Genomic DNA, 15221 nt, shown 5'->3' with positions numbered 1-15221 from the left:
GATAGTTCAGTGACTCTTTGCTCCCACTGTGTGCCTTGTCAATGGTTCGTGGTCAAGACAGAGCCCCTGGAATGTCATTGGGCTAGAAGAGAAGCATAGGTGTATGAGAGTAAGGCTAGCTAGGTTCAGGCTAGGCAGGCACTTGATGAGATAATGCAGAGCTTTGGAAGGAGCAGCTACTTGTTGGATTTGAGAATGATACAAGCCACAATGCTCTGGCCAGTGTGGAGGTGTGGACTGAGCAAAGCACCACATAGGGTAGAGAATTGTCTCACCCATTTGGGAACAGGAAGTAAACTGGAGCCCTGAATTCCATTCTAATGATGCAGGGATGTGGCCCAGGAGACAGTGGTCTCCAGGTCCTGGATAGATGCACATACTCTTCATCAGGCAAAGCCAGAAATCTCCCTTGGCCTTCCCTTGAGACTATTGTGTCTCATGGTCTTACACTTATTATGGGGGTATTGTATAGACAGAGGTACCATCAGAGGGGAGGGTTTTCACTATGAACTGGGGAAGTACTTGTCCTCTGAGCCTCGAGGTTATGTCTACATGGGTGTTACATAGGAAGAATGACCGCCTTGTGGGTGGCCCTGGTGGGTACCAACTAGAGGTCTTTCACATGATCATCTGTGCTGTTGTGGTGTCTCCTTTGCTCAGACAAGGTGACCATTGGCCTTTCAGTTGGACCAGAGGCTAAGATCATGAAGCTCAGAATATAGTCAGCACAGTGGTTCACCTTTCCAAGTTTGGCCTTCATCTGATGCACTACCTCAGGGGGGGAGGTGCTGCCTCTCTTTCAGCACCATGTGATCATTCCAGGAGGGTGTGTTGTTCACCACATCTGCTTCCCACTGCCAAATCAGGCCTCAGAAAAAGCTTTCTGGAAGTGACGCCAGCTTCAGGGACGAGGCCCGGGTTTCTAGGGGTCAACACCGTTCCATGGTTCCTGAAGAGATGGTAGACTATGGAACGTAGGCGTTATGTTTTTGACCTATGTAACATGGTCCACTAACTCTCAGTATCCAATCCATCCTCGGAGGGCACCCCGGAGGTGTTACCAACATCGAGGAAGAGAATCGGTTCATCCTCACACCGCTCCGTGTAATTTCAGTTGCTATGGCTGATATCTGACCTACAGCAAGACCACCATCTTCTGGGCCCCCAGTGAGCCCTCTGGGGGACTTCTGGGAGCTTCAGTCCTAGGACCAGAAGACATGGTTCTTCATGTGAAATGTATGAGATGTCTGTGGGACATCTCCAAACCAGCCAGCTATGAAGGCTTCATGGAGCCCATTCTCCCTTAAGGGAGACCTACCTGTTTAGCATCTACCCTGCTCTGAGCATTGAGGAAATGCTCCCTTTGCCTGGTGAAGCTGTTATTTTATGCTAATGTCCACCTCTTCTCAAGTTCAAGTCCAGCCTCTCTGGTTTTTAGTGGCAATACCAAGTGGGGATGAAATAGTAGTTTTCAGTTTAGGAAGATAGTTTACGCAAACAATACTTTTTTTTATAAAAAGTTCACAATGCCTTCGAAGGCCTCCTGGAACTGCCTTTGATTGGAACAGATGTGCCGTTGTCTTCTTCTGGTGGCATCCTTTCCCTATGGTTATGATTGGGTCTCAGGAGGTGATAGGACAGGGCTTCAGATACCCTGATACATTTGCTTGGCCTGCTTTAACTAGCTAGGTCATCTTTGTTTTTTGCATACCAGCCATTTGACTTTCCTAATTTTGTACCACTCTTCCATGTTAGCTCCCTGCCGTGCATGCCCTTATGCCTACTGTACCCAAATGCCCATTCCTCCAGTGGACAGTGGGTAGTTAACCTTCAGCACACAGTGGGCCCCTAAGCAGCATTTGTGGAGTAGCAACACCCACAGCACCATTTGTCTGCAACGTTTATGAGGTTTCTCGAAGAGTTGCTCATTTCCGGATGAATTGCTGGTGTCAAACCTGACATGAAGATGAGACTCTTGGCTTTTGTGTGCCTGCCGCATGATGCATGCTTTGTGCCCAGCCAGATTCAAGATTTCATCAGCTCAATGGCCCAGAGGGCTTTCTGGACGTGCCCTCAGCCTTTGTCCTCGGCGTCTCTGTGTGGTACTTGGAGAGATAGTAGACCGTATAGCGTACGCTTTATCTGTGACGTATGTAACACGGTCCACTAACCCTCAGTATCAAATCCATCCCCGAGGCCCCTGGAGAAGATGCTGTCTTCGGGGAGACGCCAGTAGACTCATCATCAGGGCTTCTTCGTGACATTGGAAGAGATGGTTTTCAATATGGCATGTGGTTTTTGCTGCATGATGGGAAATCTCCCTCTTCCTCTGCTGAGCTCTGCCTTGGGCACTCTTGCCATCTCTGGGGAGGAGACCATAATGCTTTCTGAGATCCATGCTCTTCATGGCCTCAGTGACATGGCTGTCTAGGCAACTCTTAGTTAGTAAAGTCCATGAGCTGCTTCTTTTGAACACCATTCCTGAAGAGATGTCCTGAGGCAACCTGGCAGACACGAGCCTTCTTGCAGCTGTCCCTGCTGTCATGCGGTACTTGAAGAAATGGTTTACCGTCCCACATACATTTTGAGTATGTATGTGGGACGGTAAACCGCTTCTTGGTATCCAGCCCAGCCATCCAGTCCATACCATCCTGGAGCAAGCCTGAAGTGAGAGAAGAGACGCTTTTGTGGCTTGCCCTATATTGGGCTGCTTTGCCAAACATCCCTGCTTTTTTGTGTGCTTTCTCTGTTAATTCACGCGGCATGGTGGTCCTCTCGGCTTCAATGCAGCCTCTAAGGGCTCCTTCAGGAAGATGACTACCTCCAGTAAGGTGTCCTACATCCTACCTGGGCATGCCCCCCTCCCTCCACAGGACTGGAAGATATGACAGTTAGCTCCACAGATGCTCATGATCAAGGGATGCTGCACGTTTTCATCATCTGCAAAGTTATCCTCAGACGCCTTCAAGACATTATGCCCATGGAAGGGCAGATAGGGCTGCATGATACAGTGCCAAGCCAGATGCATGAGGACACATTCACTGTTTCCACTGATGCTTCGTGTACAGTATCTTTTTTTCATATCAAGTCTAGCCTTCTAGAGGAAGATGAACCAACCTGGCTCCTCCACGAATAACCTACTGGGCTTACTATGTGAGCTTACAGATCACAGTGGCTTCTTGGCTTACTTCTCCTTACCTCCAGCTCAGCCTCGGAGAACTTGCTGAAGATGCTGCCAGCCTCAGAGACAGGGCTCTGGTTCTTGCATCAGCAATGACCTCACGGTACCTGAAGAGGGATCAGCCAAACTGCATGTGTATTATTAACACCGTGTGTAACCTGGCCTACTCTTTTCAATATCAACTTCAGCGGTGAAGTTTTCCAAAGAGGTCACATTAACCTTGGGGGGTACAAGGCAGCAGGACAAATGCCTTGGGGTAGAAGTTGACCATGCTTCTTGCTTTACTTACAGCGCATGTTAATTTGGTCCACCTTCCCATAACAGTGAATGCGCCTTGGGGGCTTCCTGTGGGCAATATTTCCTTAAGGGCATAGTGCTAGTTACGGGTCTTCTCTTTGCGTCCTTGCAAACTTTCTCTCGGCTATGTTCTCTGCATCTGCAGCAGGCAATGCATGGTGGTCTCTTTTCAACATTGCATCTAGGGTTTCCTGGAACTGATATTCATGAGGAAAGAAGCCAGCTCCTGCACCACCCTCTCTCCATGGTACCTGAAAAGATGGTTGACCATAGAACATGCGCTACTTCTGTGTCGTATGTAGTATGGTCCACATCTTCTCGTTATCAATGTCATTCGTGGAGGGTTTTCCAGAGGCCGAGCCAACTTCATGGGAGATATCATGTCCTGGCATCAGCGCAGTACTTGGGGAGATGGTAGATTGTCGAGTGTGTGCGTTACTTTCAGCATGTACAACATGGTCCACCACATCTCAGTATCAGCCAGTCAGCAGGGGTTTTCTGAAAGTCATACCAATTGATATTAGGACTCAGGCAGCAGACTTTATCCAGCACAGATAACCTAGTGCTTGGCTACAGGCCGTGTTCATTATGTACGACCCTGGCCATTTGATCCAAAGCCAATACTTGGCACCCAGCCCAGCCTTACAGGGCATCCTGGAAGTCATAGTGGCATTAAACATGAGTTTGTGGCCATTGTCACACATGCCCATTGCTGGTAGTTTGTGACGCACATTGTGAGGGCCTTTTGGAGGTAACACTAAATTAAAGAAAGAAAGCTGGAATCAGCCAGCATGAGTTACCTCATTGGATTTGAAAATGCGGTTGACCATGGTGTGTACGCTTTATTTATGACGTAGGACACATGGTCTACTTCTTCTCAATATCACATCTCGCCTTAGAAGACTTCCAGGAGGTGACATCTGCTTTGAGGAAGAGCCAGTGTCCCGGTCTCCCTACTGCTGCTGCTTGGTACTTGGAGAGAGGTGGTCCGTGGCGCGTTCGCTTCTTTTATGGCGCACATTACACGGTCGACCTCTTTGCGGTATCTAATCCCGCCTTGCCAGCTTTCCTGGAGCTAACACCAGCTGTGGGGTGGGGAGACTAAGTCTGTGCTAGCGCAACCCAGCGGGTTTGTCTTTTCTCGTGTCTGACAATAACTTTTGTGTGGCCGCCTTCTTCTCAGCAAACTTCTCTGGCTTGTCAGCTTTCGTGGGCAGGGTGACTTGCAGACCAGGAAAGTGGCATCGACATGTGACACACGTGTTGGTGCATGAGGTGGTTGACCAGAGAGCACACGCTGTATTTGTGCCGTCTGTGACCTGGTCCACTAACCCTTAGTATCTAACCTTGGAGAACCTCCTAGAACGGATTTCAACTTTTTGGGGACAGAGGCAATAAGTCAGCTGCACTCTGCTAGGCTTGGAGACAGCATCCTCAGCACTTGAGACACACGTGTTTTGCTGGACAAACATCCAATGCTGTCACTTTACTTGGATGCCTTCCTTGATATGTTATGACCATCCAAGTTAAAATCCCATGTTGTCAGTTGACCAGAGTGTGTGTATGCTATTTTACATATGGCGCTGGTTGCAGGTCACCTAGCACACTTGCATGCTAAATCTGTGGGAGGAATCGGCTTTGGTTTGGGGACATCTGTGCCTTTCTGTGGTTGCCCAAAATGGTGACAAGTCCTATGGCCAGTCTCTATGGTGCCACTGCTCTTTGGTTGTGAGATAACTTCCGGATTATGCTATGGAGGTCTGCTGTACTGGGCATGTGAAGGGATTGCTGTCAGATATACGTCAACTAATGGCTTGCGTGAGCACTTTGACTAACATCCAGTGTGCAACCCTGCATTCAACAGGCCTGCCAGGTCTGAAGGTCACGTTGGGAAAGTACCGAGGTAGTCTTGTCAGTGTTCACTTCTGTCTGGTACTGGAAGAGAGGTTTTCTGGGTCTCTGTTTCTTTGATGAGAATGAAACACACCCAGCTAACCTTTTTTTCAGTATCAAATCCCATCTTGGAGGCTTCGTGGTCCAGATCCCAGTCTCAGGGAAGGATGGTCCTGTCAGCATCCAGCCAGGGGACAGGAATAACTGGTTCGCCACAAAGCCAGCGAGCGGATTATCGTTTCGAATGGTGTCTTTTGTTCTCCTAACCCTCCCAGGCCTGCCAGGTCTGAAGGTCCCACTTGGGAAGGTGTCATTGTTATTGTTAACTAAGGAAGTGGAAGAGGGGTTTCTGTGTTTGAAACACACTCTGGAGGCCTTCTGGTCCATACCTCAGCCTCAACTGAGGACAGACTAATAGATATGAACAAGTGAGTGACGGACAAAACCCATCCCATACATCAGATTTTGGTTGCCTGTGCCGCTAACCTTCAATATCTTGTCCATTCTCAGGAGGACTTCTCAACCAATGTGGTGTTCCAAAGCTGGGGAAGATGGCGGCCACTAAGACAACTCTACTCCAGATCTCACAGGTATGTTACACCCTCTTTGCTTCTAACAGGTTAGACACAGCCACCCCCACACATACCCAGAGTGCTTTGGAGGCATGGTGATGGGCTTTCTTTCAATCAGCCAATCCCTGCCACAGACAGGACTGTCTATTGTACCGAACACCCACCAGGTCAAATGGTGCCTAGATCCATGCCTTCTATACACCCTGACACCCATGCAATAAAAGACTTGCGATCAACAGTGTTCTAACAATAGAAAAGCCAACCTGAAGTTGGCACACACGTTTGCCCAGTGAGCTTTAGGACATGAAATTTGTTTTAACCCCTTACTTTCACCCAGTTCTGTGGTCAGCAGTAGAACTTTCTGTGGTGTTCCAGCTAGGACAGTGTTTCTCAACCTGTGGATTGTGACACCTTTGGGGGGGGGGGTGTCAAACTACCCTTTCACGGGAGTTGCATATCAGATATTCACATTATGATTTATAACAGTAGCAAAGTCACAGTTATGAAGTAGCATCAAAAATAGTTTTACACTTGGGGGATTACCCAGCATAAGGAACTGTCTTAAAGGGTCACCGCATTAGAAAGGTTGAGAACCACTAGTGTAGGGGGTGGAACCTAACAGTTCCTGCCTGCTGCTTCTTCATGCTGCAGGGTTCCCTGGAACTCATGTCTCTTCCTACTAACTTTATAATGTGTCTGTTTTTAGAATCTTTCCTTCCCTGGAAACTCCCCCAGACTCACACCCAGAGGACTGGCTTACTTCTGAGCATCGACCCACCTCTTGGACCCAGAATCTAAGGATCATTCCGGAACACCCAAAATGTACTGAGCTGCTATTCCCAGGGTATCTCCTGAGGCATAATTTCTGGGGGGCCCTGGTTCCCTTTAGTGACCCCCCTAAACCTGGAGAGATAAGGAATGCAAATGGTCTGTGTTGGTGAGAAATCTTCTCAGGCAATTCTGTTGACTGTCAAATTTTAAAGGGGTATTGGTTGATCTCCAGGGCCCACTGAACCAGATGCTTAAGGCAGATCCTCCCGACAAGGCGTCCGCCCTTGTTTGCTTTCTGACCAGTGTTAATTGATACTTGAAGGAGAGGTTGTCCGTGTTGTCTTCTCTTTATTTATGATGAAACATACACGGGAAACCTCTTTTTTAGTATCAAATCCTACCTGGGAGGCACTCCCTGTCCCTGATGAAGTCTTCAGGGAAGGGACCTGGACTGCTGTTCCCTGGACTCTGTGACATGGACCATGGGGGTATGGCCTCAGGACTCAGCCCCAGAAGGAAAGTCATTTGAAGAAGGGCCGGGGTCTCTGTGGTGACCCGAGGCTGCTCCCTATGGCTTTGGACTGTGAGGTGACTCTTGGTGTGTGATGGCTTTCAGCAAGGTCCTCCTCACAGTAGCTATAAGGACATGCCAGCAACGTGACTGAAGGGACAGTTGTGCCCACTGCTCTCAGGGTAACTGTGTGGATGGTAGACCGGTGACGTACACTTCATTTATGCTGTAGGTCACCCGTTTTACTATCCACCAGCACCCAGAACATCTGTGGGATGACACCTTGGTGCACACGGCAGCCATGAAGAAGATATGGGTGGGGTTGGGGTTCATGTAAAGCTAAAATATTTCAATCGGTATTAGCTTTTAAGGGGATCCTTTTTTGAGTGTGTATGTGTGTGTGAGCGTGTGTGTGTGTGTGTGTGTGTGTGTGTGTGTGTGTGTGTGTGTGTGCTCGCGCAGATGTGTCAGGTGTCCTCCATCCTGGTTTCTTTGGTGTTTTGTTTTGTTTTGTTCTCTTCTGTTTTTGGAGATAGGATCTCTTATTGAACCTGTAGCACACCAATTTACTGGGTGGCCAGAGAAGCTCAGGGACCTGCTAGTTCTCGGATTACAGGTATATACACAGTGCTTGTCCTTTGAACATTCAATCCACATCCTCGTGCTTGTGGCAAGAGCCATCTCTTCTCCTCAACTCCCCTTCCTCCCACTTTTTAATCTGTAATGTCACATCCTGCCATAGGTGAGTCTAAGGCTGACCACAGACAGATTATGAGAAGAGCTGCTCATCCCAGCATCCCTAGGGAGACCATGCCCTAATCTATGCTAACGTACAATATGTGAGGTACCTGCTATGAGTTCATTGAATCCTTGGTTGGGCCCTGGGTGGTCTGTGTGAGCCAGCACCTGCGAACCCAATTCCACCTCAGCTCTTTGGTACCATGTCTTAAGCTTACCATGGGTGTGACTGGCATTTTATGATGCATATCTTTACAGTAAAGAACACCATCCTGCAGGGTCTCCTGAATGTGAAGCTATAACCCACGCAGGCGTGCATTACTCCCTGTGGGTGAGTGGCAGGTGTCTCTAACTTAGCCTCAATCCCACATCTGTCACTCTGGCATAGGCTTTTCCTTTCTTGCTCACCTTCATGTCTGTTCAATTTTGCTTGTCTTCTGAGGATTCCACCCATTGACTGCTTCCCAGCACAAGTTCCTGCCTAGGAGATATATTTCAGATGTGACATCTTCCTTGGGGAAGGATACCAGAGTCCCCATCAATGGAAAAGGTATGTCAAGGTGTTTTGTCGGAAAGAATATTATTGTATTTTCATGTGTGTCCTTTCTCTACTAATACTGAGTATGCCTTCCATACCTAGGAGGACCTCCTGATGTGTCCCACCCCAGGGGTGAAGGTGGCTTCCTTGCCTCTTCCCCAGATTCCTGGCAAGTGGTTCTTACAGCCATGGCAGAGACACAGAAAGTAAGTAGAACTCTCAGCCTGAGATTGGGGACTATTGTGGTTCTGCTCATGTTTCTTTGGTCGAGCCAATGGAGGGTGGGGAGGTGTCTTGCACCCATGACATCACGAGGGAGCATGTGTACAGACATAGGCAACCAAACATCTGCCTAGAACATCTAGGAAGTCTATCCTTCATGTCCTTTCATACCTCAGTGTTCAATTCTCATTCATCCCTGGCCAGCTGAGGCTCAACAGAATCTGTTCTCAGAATGCCCCATGCCATTTCCATATATTTTTGTACAGGAGATATTGCCTGGTTCTGACCAAAGCTCAGATATCTTTTTGTTTCCCATTTTGTAAAGAGCTCTTTGGCTTAGGGGCTCCACCATTATATAGAGGTTGGTGTCCTCCTCTCTAGCAGAAGTATGGTGACCTCAACTAAGAGGTCATGGGACATGCTTCCTTTCTTGTCATGGATCCACAGGTGGACTTTGGGAAGCAATGTCAGTATTACTGTATCATCATTCTCTGATGTTTGAGGGTATTCCAAAGACTTCCCCAAAGGATGACCAGTCCAAAGCCTGTCTACAAGATCGTGATTCTGCCTGCGTGGAGCGGGCACAGCTGTGAGAGCCCCCTAGGTACAGCGGGGCTGCAGCGTGATCGCCTGCTCACGCACAGGAAGTGACGACAGCGGTACACAAGCCACAGGGTTCCATGCTGCTGACGTACGGTGCTTAATGAGAAGTTGCCCGCGTGTTTTTCGCTTTATATGTGACGAAACATTCGCGGTGCACTTCTTTTTCAGCATCCTATTCTACGTTGAAGACTTCCGGGAGGTGGGGGGGCTAGTTCAACTACTGACTTCAGGGAAGCCATGTTAGTCTAAGAAGTTAGTCTATGTAGTAAGCCTGGGTTGGGAGTTTATCTTCCTTCTTGAATGGTCCTCTGACCTTTCTTATCAAGAGTGGGTTTGGGTTGGTTGTCCCCTCCCTGCTCCTCCACAATACAACTTCTAAGGGACCAGTAGAGCAGCTACTACTGATTTCTAGATGAGATCTTATCCCTCAGGGTAATGTTCACTGAGGCTTCTAGGAGAGTAAATGGGTCTTCATTTCTGTGGGAGATACCTGAGTAGATGTCACTGTTCCCTTCATCCACTTGATATGGTAGTGAATGTGAGTTTGAAGGCCAACTAGAATTCAAAAGCACAGTACCCAGGGCTCTGTAGACACAGAGGGGGGTTGGCACCTGTCATGGGGAACAGATTGGAGAGGTAGCAAGAAACCAAGAGACATTTGGGTAACAGAGTGCAACCTGGGATCTGCATCCAATGTTCCTTGAAGCTCAACACGTCTCTGTACCTTTAAGTTATGTTAGCCTGGAAGCTTCCTTTCTGTGTAAGTCAGCTTGAGGTGGGCATTTCATTACTGTGAGAGGAACGGATGGCTCGTTGAGTCTCCAATGAGTGTAACTGACATTGTTTGGATGGTATGTTCTCTTGCTGACTATTCCCATTGTCCAGTCTGAGGTAGGTTGTTGGTATCAAGTCACTTTCTTTTGTGGATTTACTGGCAGTGTGCGGTTCAGATGCATTGCTGTACTGTTTTAACATGCCAATGGCTGTAACACACACTAATCAATCTGTTTTGTTTTCAGGGAAGGGTCATATGTCCAGTTCGGTACGATGGATGGGCATTACATCCCCAGACCCCTCACACCCTCAGAATCTTGGAATCTGCTGTTTTAGCCTCTTCTGCTGCTTCCCAGTACTCTTGTGAGTTGTTTGTTGTGTTTGTCCAAGTCACAAGTCACTTCTGGGTCGGGGTGGGGGGAAGCTTACCTACAGGGGACCCAGGGAGGGGTCACCTTATTGAGGAGACCTGGGAAATCAGAATGCCACCAGGCAATCACAGCTGTTTTAGGCTGCCCCGGATTTTGCCACCTGGTTCTTTGTCTTTTTTTTTTTTTTTTTTTTTTTTTCTCAGCTCCAGAAGAGGATCCTGGATCTGAGGAAGGAGATTATGCCTTGGAGTCAGGCACCTTCACATTCCCCCACGTGACACTCTAGGACTACTAGCAAGGATGGTAACCAACATCCCAGAGTCTTCAACCTGGATGACCAACTTCTCTGCATCAGGACTTCCTAGGATACTGAGGTAGAGGGGGTTTGGGCTGTTTTGCTATGGCAGTGATGAGTACTGAACTATTCCTCTCTCCTTGGGACCCCCCCCCCCCGCCTTCTTGTCTTTCTCCCAGCCAAGTATCTGCCTCACCCTCCACCCTTCCTCCCCGCCCCTCAGCATCCCTTCACACTCAGGCACACGGCTGGAACAAGCAAGAGCTCACCCGTGGTACCTGAAAAGAAGTTGCCCATGTTATTTTTCGCTTTTATTTGTGACGAAACAAACATGGTGCACTTCTTTTTCGATATCAAATCTCACCTTGGAGAGCTCCCCGTGGACCAGAGGGAGGGACGGGGTCAAGCGGGCTGGCTCACCTGTTACTTTTCTCCATGTGCACGGGAGCGTTTTCTTCAAAGAAGCATAATTTCCCCTGCCCCTCTTAGCTTTGTGTGTTGCTAGGTCCAGAATGGCCACCTCCTGGGACAGGCATAGTCAGTAAGGGAAAACAGGAAGCACGCTTCTAGGCTCTCTTGTAGGAGTTCAGATAAGAGAAGCCCAGAAAATTATAAAATTCAAACAAGAGCAATTTAATCGAGCAGCCAATACAAGCCAACCACCAATTCGTTCTGGAGACAAGTGTCTAGATGTCAGCTGCAGGTGTCTTCACCAAGACATGTCAGTTGGTGAGTGTCACATACACTATGACTCTAGAAAAGACTGGGCCCCCAGAGCAGCTATTTTCCAGCTTCTTAGGACTCCATTGCTTCTGTTCTTTGATGCCATCAACAAAGCCTTGAGGACTGTGGGTATTGGCTATGTCTGTTTCTGATTCTCAACGTTAGTCCCAGCCTCGTAAGCTTCCCCCTGAATGGGTCTGAGGCACTTTCAAAGACCCCTTCTTCCCAGTGGATTTATCTTTATGGCTAATGTCCTCTGGTGACCTCCTCATATCATCAAAGTTGCCTTTGAGTGTGGCTGTTTAAGCAGGGACCCTTGGTGGCTCTCTTGTGAGAGTGAGAGAGAGGATACTATCCAGAGTTTGTAGGAACACCTCATCTATCCATCTCTCCTGGATGGTTTCCTGAAGCTTAGTCAGTACGAGATATGGGATCACTCTTGGGCCACCCTTTGCTAGGATACAAACTATGTCTTTCTTTGCTCATTATAATAAAAGCTTTGTCTACACTTCCATGACTGCTGTCATAGCTCATCAAAACCCAGCACTGACTTCATCAAAGAGATACCAGTATTAGCCACACACTCATCTCTTAGTATCTGTTGGCTTTGGGCTGAGGCTTTTCCTGTTTTTTTTTTTGGGGGGGGGGAAGCAGAAGTCTGTCCTGCAAAGGATGGAAACACCTTGGAAAAAGCAACTACTCTCCCTTTATACCCATGGAGAAAGGCTATGGGGCATGGAACAGGCATGGTCAGCCTATTTTCCTAGGTTGAAAATCCCTTTCCACCTAGTGGGTACTGGCCTCGGTGCTGGAGGAGCAGTGAGCACGCCATACATTTTATCTGTGACACCTGCCACCCAGCCCAAGGCCCATAGGCCCACATACTTCTGGAGGGGAGTTTGCCTCGGATTCACCGAAAGAATGCAAAGGACACTTGGCCAGAAATGCCTCTGGTTGTCATCCAAGGTAACCCGACTTGTTCAGTTCCATTTCACATTTAGCTTTGTGCTTTATTGGCAGGCTTCTAAGTGCTGCTACTCACCACTGCATCCCAGGTACGTATAGGCTCAGAGGGAGCCTTCCATATTTGAGGGTAGAATATTCTCTGGGCACAATACCTCACCAGCTGTCTTTTTCACAGGAGAAGTCTTGGGAGGACCCGCCGCAGCTGTCCCGAGAGGCCCCAAGGGACAGTGTCCACATCATGGTGTTTGTTCATCGAAGATATTAAACACTGACCTCTTCTGAGCACAAAATCCCTCCTTGAAGGGCTCTCTGTATCCATTGTCAGGTTCAGGAACATGATGTGGGTGACAGCCCCTTGCTGATGGTATGTGAGCAGATGGCAGGCCAGATGGCAAGTGTTTTTGTTTATTTATTTTCTTATTTTGAGACTTGAGAGTTTATTGAGTGAATCATCCTATAATCCAATTTCCCAAGGCAAATCTGTACATAAAAATCTAGTTTCTATCACATCGCTTCCTTCTTAATTGATTGACAGATGTGAGCAAAAACATGTCCAGCATGCATTTCAGATTTTGAGAATTTTAAAGAATATACTGTGCCCTTCCCAGGTTCGCCTAGATCTGTACAAACGGACAAGCACAAATGCCCAGTGGAAAATGACAATGAGAACAAGATGAAGGCGAGAATCTTTATGCGTATGTGGTCGTCATACTGATGTTTATTGTAGAACTCATTTAATATAACATTTTTTTCTATAACTCTTTTTTTTTTTTTTTACAGCAAGTTCTCATTGTAACCCAGGCTAGCTCTGAATTTACTGTGTAGCTGAGGCTGACTTTGAACTCCCGCCTGCCTCTGCCTGCCAAATACTGGCATCAAAGGTATGTTACTATAACCAATTCAAAACTGTTGCTCTTGCAGGACCTGAGTTCAGTTCCCAGCACCTATATTGGATCACTCACAATTGCCTGCAAGTTTAGTTTTAGGGAATCTAACGTACTCTTCAAGCCTCCTTGGGTGCGTGTGCATGTGCGCACGCGCGCGCGCGTGCACAAACACACACACACACAGAGAGAGAGAGAGAAAGAGAGAGAGAGAGAGAGAGAGAGAGAGAGAGAGACTACAGAAGACAACAGACATTGATCTCCTACCTCCACACACAAGCACAACAAGTGCACTGATAAAAACACACGTGCATATGCGTACACACACACATGAGCCTAAACCTACTTGGAAATTATTCCTCGAGAGCACACTCAGCTCACACACAGCTATATTTGCATCAGCTGCTCCTGGGGTCAGGAGAGATGAACACATTTGCGGTAGTAACCAACCACCAGATCCCCTAACCAATTATGTCATGCTTCTTCCTAGGGTCTCCTGGCTTCACAGGGAGAATGCTATGAAGGGATGCAGCTATAGTCTACTGGTAAGTGACCTGAAAGTGTCTGTGAAGATTCAGGCTTTTTCCTTTAACATGCTATAGATATAGGGGTGGGGCCTCGGCTCTTAGGGGTGGGGCCTCGGCTCTTAGGGGTGGGGCCTCGGCTCTTAGGGGGTGGGGCCTTGGCTCTTAGGGGTGGGGCCTTGACTCTTAGGGGGTGGGGCCTCGGCTCTTAGCAACCATTAGGGGTCCTCCAGCCCTCTTACCTTTGGTTACCCATCTTTCCGGAACCCATGATCTCTTGATTTTTATGAGCAGCAACTGTTTTTAAGGGTCAAACTCTGGGACCAGTTCCTACTTTATTAAAACGTGACCCATGAAAGCGCCTCTCTCTGGACAGATATAGGTAGGCTGGTTAGCAGAGCACATGTTCTATGTGTGGGGACCGTCACCTGGTCCACTTATCCTTAGCATTGAGGCTAAGCTGGGGAAGCTGTTGGGGGTGATTATCTGAGTTAGGGTTCTCAGCCCTTCTTCTTTGCCTTGAGGAGGCATGATTTTATTTAATCAAAGATTTACAGAGTCTGTATTGGTATGCCTCTGTGTCTGATCTACCTAAAAAAGATTTTTTCAGGAAGTTGAGCTAATCTTGGCAGGACCTGGTAGTGTGGTGTTAGTGAGTTATGAATGTCCTGCTCAGCCTTGTCTGAAGCTGTCCTTTGTATCTATCCTCAACAGTCTGCCCCAATGATGCATCGGCCATGTATGTTGGAGCCTTCAGGACTTATTCCATTTCCTAGGAACCTTCCTTGTTGTCTCCAGTGCTTCTTGGCACGTATGTAGACGCTCCAGCAGACACCTAGATGGAATCTCTCCCAAGGGTGCCCGAGATGGGCTGTACAGAAGTGGGACTGGTTTAGCAAACCACAAGGGAACAGATTCATCATCATGAACTCTTAAGGGGGGCAGGGTTACAGGGGTTACAGTGACTCCCTACTAGGTTGTGTGACAACAATGTTTAACTATAAGGTGGGCTCTAGATACACTTCTGTTGATGTCATACTTTAACAGTTTTTGATATTCAAAAGGTGAGTGCTCTTCTATGCTTCTGATTAATCATAGAGGTAGCACCCACATTTTCAATATCTCAAGTTGTTCTGGGATGTTTCTGAATGCAAAGTGTACCCTAGGAAAAAGCAGGTTATCCCCTCTTCCCCCACCCAGGGAACAAGGGTGAGAAGGATCCCACAACCTGTGCTCTCCACAGCAAGGTTGCTCCTGGAATCTGTGTCCTCTGGGGGCTGTGCCGAGGGCGCCTGTCCGATGTCTTCTTCATTTCTGACGGATCAGGCCTCGGCTCTTTCTCTTCAGGACTAAATCTT

Source organism: Arvicanthis niloticus, chromosome 23, assembly GCF_011762505.2.
Source record: "Arvicanthis niloticus isolate mArvNil1 chromosome 23, mArvNil1.pat.X, whole genome shotgun sequence".
In the NCBI taxonomy this organism is placed as follows: Eukaryota; Metazoa; Chordata; class Mammalia; order Rodentia; family Muridae; genus Arvicanthis; species Arvicanthis niloticus.
This window is presented reverse-complemented; position numbering follows the sequence as displayed.